General features: G+C 42.2%; 1 non-coding gene across 1 annotated transcript; it reads left to right on the forward strand.

Annotated features, from left to right (window-relative positions):
- Window positions 1–6,866: 6,866 nt before the first annotated feature.
- On the forward strand, window positions 6,867–6,974 carry LOC148561695 (small nucleolar RNA R71). The gene has a single exon (XR_015887355.1). It is a non-coding gene; the product is annotated as a small nucleolar RNA R71 (small nucleolar RNA).
- Window positions 6,975–7,461: the final 487 nt, after the last annotated feature.

The raw sequence follows: 7,461 nt of genomic DNA on the forward strand, positions 1-7,461 counted from the left end.
CCAATATGCTCTTAGGTCGAGATCGATGGTATCCATAGATCCATCTACTGCCAGGTTGTGCTATAACTCTGAGAATGGCGTCCCAGTCAAATTGGTATGTCTGGCGTTTGAATGAGGCTTCTTGGAATGCGTCCAATCCTTCTGGCGCAGGGGGGAAGACCTAAAGCTCGTTGAATAGCCTCTTCTGTTATGGGGACTTGCTTCTGACGGACATAGACAGACTGCATGGTTGGCATGTGAAAATTGGAGTAGAATTTAACTACCCATGAAAGATTAACCTGCCGTGGCTGTCTCTGTAGGAATCCCCACTGTCTTCGTTCAATTCGCGGCTCAACAAATTCAACAATGTTGGTCAGGAGGATGAGGAACATCTGCTCACAGTAGCGGTTAGTGAACTGGTGCACGAAATTGTGATCTCCAGCCTCGAACAAATCCTGGTAATGGCTCCAAAGCTTGGTGCTCTGATCTTAATTCATGATTGTCACAACTTCGATACAACTAACCAGCAAGTGCACTGGGTCGTCCAAGTAATACCTTACGTGAGTAAGGGTCGAATCCCACGGAGATTGTTGGTATGAAGCAAGCTATGGTCACCTTGTAAATCTTAGTTAGGCAGATATAAAGTGATAATGGTGTTTTCGAATATTAATTAATAAAATAGGGATAGAGACACTTATGTAATTCATTGATAGGAATTTCAGATAAGTGAATGGAGATGCTTTCGTTCCTCTGAACCTCTGCTTTCCTGCTATCTTCATCCAGTCAGTCTTACTCCTTTCCATGGCTGGCTTTATGTGATACATCACCACTGTCAATGGCTACTTTCGGTCATCTCACGGGAAAATGATCCAATGCCTTGTCACGGCACGGCTAATCGTCTGGAGGCATCACCCTTGCCAATGGCTTCATCTTATCCTCTCAGTGAATAATATGCTCACGCACCCTGTCACGGCACGGCTATTCATCTGTCGGTTCTCGATCATGCTGGAATAGGATTTACTATCCTTTTGCGTCTGTCACTAACGCCCTGCAATCGCGAGTTAGGAGCTCGTCACAGTCATCCAATCATAGAATCCTACTTGGAATACCACAGACAAGGTTTAGACCTTCCGGATTCTCTTGAATGCCGCCATCATTCTAGCTTACGCCACGAAGATTCTGGTTAGGAGACCTAAGAGATACTCATTCTAGCTTAATTCATGTAGAACAGAAGTGTTTGTCAGGCACGCGTTCATAAGGGAGAAGGATGATGAGCGTCACACATAATCATCACCTTCATCACGTTCTTGGGTGCGAATGGATATCTTAGAAGCGAAATAAGAAGAATTGAATAGAAAACAGTAGTACTTTGCATTAATCTTTGAGGAACAGCAGAGCTCCACACCTTAATCTATGGAGTGTAGAAACTCTACCGTATGAAAATACATAAGTGAAGGTCCAGGCATGGTCGTGTGGCCAGCCCCTATGGTCTAAGAACAATGCGTTCCAAGATTCCTAATACAAGAGTAAGAGGTCCTATTTATAATAAACTAGCTACTAGGGTTTACATGAGTAAGTAATTGATGCATAAATCCACTTCCTGGGCCCACTTGGTGTGTGTTTGGGCTGAGCCTGAATGTTGCACATGCAGAGGCCATTTGTGGAGTTGAACGCCAGTTTCTGTGCCAGTTTGGGCGTTCAACTCTGGTTTTGGATCCTTTTCTGGCGCTGGACGCCAGATTTGGGCAGAAGGCTGGAACTGAACGCCAGTTTACGTCATCTATTCTTGGCCAAAGTATGAACTATTATATATTTCTGGAAAGCCCTGGATGTCTACTTTCCAACGCAATTGGAAGCGCGCCATTTCGAGTTCTGTAGCTCCAGAAAATCCACTTTGAGTGCAGGGAGGTCAGAATCCAACAGCATCAGCAGTCCTTTTTCAACCTCTGAATCTGATTTCTGCTCAAGTCCCTCAATTTCAGCCAGAAAATACCTGAAATCACAGAAAAACACACAAACTCGTAGTAAAGTCCAGAAATGTGAATTTAACATAAAAACTAAGGAAAACATCCCTAAAAGTAACTAGATCCTACTAAAAACATACTAAAAACAATGTCAAAAAGCGTATAAATTATCCGCTCATCACAACACCAAACTTAAATTGTTGCTTGTCCCCAAGCAACTGAAAATCAAATAGGATAAAAAGAAGAGAATATACTATAAATTCCAAACTATCAATGAAACATAGCTTCAATCATATGAGCGGGACTTATAGCTTTTTGCCTCTTGAATAGTTTTGGCATCTCACTTTATCCATTGAGGTTCAGAATGATTGGCATCTATAGGAACTTCAGATTTCGAATAGTGTTATTGACTCTCCTAGTTCAGTATGATGATTCTTGAACACAGCTATTTTATGAGTCTTGGCCGTGACCCTAAGCACTTTGTTTTCCAGTATTACCACCGGATACATAAATGCCACAGACACATAATTGGGTGAACCTTTTCAGATTGTGACTCAGCTTTGCTAAAGTCCCCAATTAGAGGTGTCCAGGGTTCTTAAGCACACTCTTTTTTTGCTTTGGACCTTGACTTTAACCGCTCAGTCTCAAGTTTTCACTTGACACCTATACGCCACAAGCACATGGTTAGGGACAACTTGGTTTAGCCGCTTAGACCAGGATTTTATTCCTTTAGGCCCTCCTATCCACTGATGCTCAAAGCCTTGGGATCCTTTTTATTTCCCTTGCCTTTTGGTTTTAAGGGTTTTTGGCTTTTTCTGCTTGCTTTTTCTTTTTCTTTCTATTTTTTCTTTCTATTTTTTTTTCGCCTCTTTTTTTTTTTTTTTTTCTGCAAGCTTTGTTCTTTGCTGCTTTTTCTTGCTTCAAGAATCATTTTTATGATTTTTCAGATTATCAAATAACATGTCTCCTAGTCATCATTCTTTCAAGAGCCAACATATTTAACATTCTTAAACAACAACTTCAAAAGACATATGCACTGTTCAAGCATACATTCAGAAAACAAGAAGCATTGTCACCACATCAATATAATTAAGCTAAGTTCAAGGATAAATTTGAAACTCATGTACTTCTTGTTCTTTTGAATTAAAACATTTTTCATTTAAGAGAGGTGATGGATTCATAGGACATTCATATCTTTAAGACAAAGTTACTAACTACTAATGATCATGTAGTGAAGACACAAGCATAGATAGGCACATAACATAGAAAACGAAAAACAGAAGAAAGAAGAACAAGGAATGAATCCACCTTAGTGATGGTGGCGTTTCCTTCTTGAGGAACCAATGATGTCCTTGAGCTCTTCTATGTCTCTTCCTTGTCTTTGTTGCTCCTCCCTCATTGCTTTCTGATCTTCTCTTATTTCATGGAGCATGATGGAGTGCTCTTGATGTTCCACCCTTAGTTGTCCCATATTGGAACTCAATTCTTCTAGGGAGGTGTTGATGTGCTCCCAATAGTTTTGTGGAGGAAAGTGCATTTGAGGCATTTCCGGAATCTCATGGTGATGAGCTTCTTGCGCCTCTTGAGCTCCATGACTGGGCTCTCTTGCTTGCTCCATCTTTTTCTTAGTGATGGGCTTTTCCTCTTTAATGAGGATATCTCCCTCTATGTCAATCCCAGCTGAATTGCATAGGTGGCAAATGAGGTGAGGAAAGGCTAACCTTGCCATAGTGGAGGACTTGTCAGCCACCTTGTAGAGTTCTTGAGGTATAATCTCATGAACTTCCACCTCTTCTCCAATCATGATGCTATGGATCATGATGGCCCGGTCTATAGTAACTTCAAACTGGTTGCTAGTGGGAATGATTGAGCATTGAATGAACTCCAACCATCCTCTAGCTATAGGCTTGAGGTCCAATCTTCTTAGTTGAACCGGCTTGCCTTTGGAGTCAATCTTCCATTGAGCTCCTTCTACACATATGTCCATAAGGACTTGGTCCAACCTTTGATCAAAGTTGACTCTCCTTGTGTAGGGGCGTGCGTTCTCTTCCATGTATGGCAAGTTGAACGCCAACGTCACATTCTCCAGACTAAAATCTAAGTATTTCCCCCGAACCATTGTAACATAGTTCTTTGGATCCGGGTTCTTACTTTGATCGTGGTTCTTGGTGATCCATGCATTGGCATAGAACTCTTGAACCATTAGGATGCCGACTTGTTGGATGGGATTTGTTAGAACTTCCCAACCTCTTCTTTGAATTTCATGTCGGATCTCCGGATACTCATTTCTTTTGAGTTTAAAAGGGACCTCAGGGATCACCTTCTTCTTGGCCACAACATCATAGAAGTGGTCTTGATGGGCTTTGGAGATGAACCTTTCCATCTCCCATGACTCGGATGTGGAAGCTCTTGTCTTCCCTTTCCCTCTTCTAGAGGATTCTCCGGTCTTAGATGCCATCAATGGTAATGGAAAAACAAAAAAGCTATGCTTTTACCACACCAAACTTAGAATATTGCTCGCCCTCGAGCAATAAACAAAAGAATAGATGATGAAGAAGAAGAAATGGAGGAGAGGGAGAGGGTGATGTGGTTCGGCCAAGAAGGGTATAGAGGGGTTGTGTTGTGTGAATTTGAAGAAGAATGGAGGGCTTTATATAGGGAAGGGAGGGGGTTATGGTTCGGCCATATGGGTGGGTTTGGGTGGGAAATTGGTTTTGAATTTTGAAGGTAGGTGGAGTTTATGAGGTAGGTTTATGGGGAAGAGTGGATGGATGTGAGTGGTGAAGAGGTGATGGGGAAGATAGTTTGAGGTGATTGGTGAAGGGTTTTTGGGAAAGAGTGTTTATGGGGTTGTGTGAAAGAGAGTGGTGAGAAGAAGTGAGTGGAGGTAGGTGGGGATCCTGTGGGGTCCACAGATCCTGAGGTTTTCAAGGATTTACATCCCTGCACCCCTTAGGCATGTAAAAATGCCTTTGTATCCAACTCTGGGCGTTCAGCGCCAGGTTGGTGGCCATTTTGGGCGTTCAACGCCCATCTGTGTGCCATTTCTGGCGTTCAGCGCCCAGAAGCTGCCCATTTTGGGCGTTCAGCGCCAGAACCATGCTCTGTTCTGGCGCTGAACGCCAGACAGATGCTCCTCCAGGGTGTGATTTTTCTTCTGCTGTTTTTGATTCTGTTTTCAATTTTTCTATTTATTTTGTGACTCCACATGATCATGAACCTAAGAAAACATGAAAAACAATAAAAATAAGAATTAGATAAACATTAGGTTGCCTCCCAACAAGCGCTTCTTTAATGTCAATAGCTTGACAGTGGGCTCTCATGGAGCCTCACAGATGTGCAGAGCTTTGTTGAGACTCTCCAACACCAAACTTAGAGTTTGGATATGGGAGTTCAACACCAAACTTAGAGTTTGGTTGTGGCCTCCCAACACCAAACTTAGAGTTTGACTGTGGGGGCTCTGGTTGACTCTGCTTTGAGAGAAGCTTTTCAAGCTTCCTCTCTATGGTTGCAGAGGGAGATCCTTGAGTTTTAAACACAAGGGAGTCCTCATTCCATTGAAGGACTAGTTCACCTCTGTCAACATCAATCACAGCTCTTGCTGTGGCCATGAAAGGTCTTCCTAGGATGATGGATTTATCCTCTTCCTTTCCAGTATCCAGGACTATGAAATCAGCAGGGATGTAAAGGCCCTCAACCTTTACTAATACATCTTCTACTTGTCCATAAGCCTGTTTTCTTGAGCTGTCTGCCATCTCTAGTGAGATTTTAGCAGCTTGCACCCCATAGATTCCCAGTTTCTCTATTACAGAGAGGGGCATGAGGTTTATACCTGAACCAAGGTCACACAGAGCTTTAAAGATCATGGTGCCTAAGGTACAAGGTAATATGAACTTTCCAGGATCCTGTCTCTTCTGAGGCAATGTCAGTTGATCCAGATCACTTAGTTCATTGATGAACAAGGGAGGTTCAACTTCCCAAGTATCAATGCCAAATAATTTGGCATTCAGCTTCATGATTGCACCAAGAAACTTGGCAGTTTGCTCTTTAGTAACATCCTCATTCTCTTCAGAAGAGGAATACTCAGCAGAGCTCATGAAGGGCATAAGGAGGTTCAATGGAATCTCTATGGTCTCTAGATGAGCCTCAGAGTCCTTTGGCCATGGCGCTTATGTCAATGGCCTTGCACTCTCCTTTCGGGTTCTCTTCTGTATTGCTTGGGAGAGTACTAGGAGGGATTTCAGTGATCCTTTTACTCAGCTGGCCCACTTGTGCTTCCAGATTTCTAATGGAAGACCTTGTTTCATTCATGAAACTTACAGTGGCCTTAGATAGATCAGAGACTAGATTTGCTAAATTAGAAGCATTTTGTTCAGAGTTCTCTGTCTGTTGCTAAGTTGATGATGGAAAAGGCCTGCTATTGCTAAACCTGTTTCTTCCACCATTATTAAAGCCTTGTTGGGGCTTTTGATCCTTCCATGAGAAATTTGGATGATTTCTCCATGTTGAGTTATAGGTGATTCCATAAGGTTCACCTAAGTAATTTACCTCTGCTATTGCAGGGTTCTCAGGATCATAAGCTTCTTCTTCAGAAGATGCCTCTTGAGTACTGTTGGATGCAGCTTGCATTCCATGCAGACTCTGAGAAATCATATTGACTTGCTGAGTCAATATTTTATTCTGAGCCAATATGGCATTCAGAGTATCAATCTCAAGAACTCCCTTCTTCATAGGCGTCCCATTACTCACAGGATTCCTTTCAGAAGTGTACATGAACTGGTTATTAGCAACCATGTCAATGAGTTCTTGAGCTTCTGCAGGCGTTTTCTTTAGGTGAATGGATCCACCTGCAGAAGTGTCCAATGACATCTTTGATAACTCAGATAAACCATCATAGAATATATCCAGGATGGTCCATTCTGAAAGCATGTCAGAAGGACACTTTTTGGTCAACTGTTTGTATCTTTCCCAAGCTTCATAGAGGGATTCACCTTCTTTCTGTCTGAAGGTTTGAACATCAGCTCTAAGCTTGCTCAGCTTTTGAGGAGGAAAGTACTTGGCTAAGAAAGCCGTGACCAGCTTATCCCAAGAGTTCAGGCTGTCTTTGGGTTGAGAATCCAACCATAATCTAGCTCTGTCTCTTACAGCAAAAGGGAAAAGCATGAGCCTGTAGACTTCAGGATCTACTCCATTAGTCTTAACAGTATCACCTATCTGCAAGAATTCAGTTAAGAACTGAAAAGGATCTTCAGATGGAAGTCCATGAAACTTGCAGTTCTGCTGCATCAGAGAAACTAATTGAGGTTTCATCTCAAAGTTGTTTGCTCCAATGGCAGGAATGGAGATGCTTTTTCCATGTAAATTGGAATTAGGTGCAGTAAAGTCACCAAGCATCTTCCTTACATTATTATTATTTTCGGCTGCCATCTCCTTTTCCTGTTCGAAAATTTCTGAAAGGTTATCTCTGGATTGTTGTATTTTGGCTTCTCTTAATTTTCTCTTCAGAGTCCTTTCAGGT

This window comes from Arachis ipaensis, chromosome B6, assembly GCF_059453495.1.
Source record: "Arachis ipaensis isolate K30076 ecotype BB chromosome B6, ASM5945349v1, whole genome shotgun sequence".
Lineage (NCBI taxonomy): Eukaryota > Viridiplantae > Streptophyta > Magnoliopsida > Fabales > Fabaceae > Arachis > Arachis ipaensis.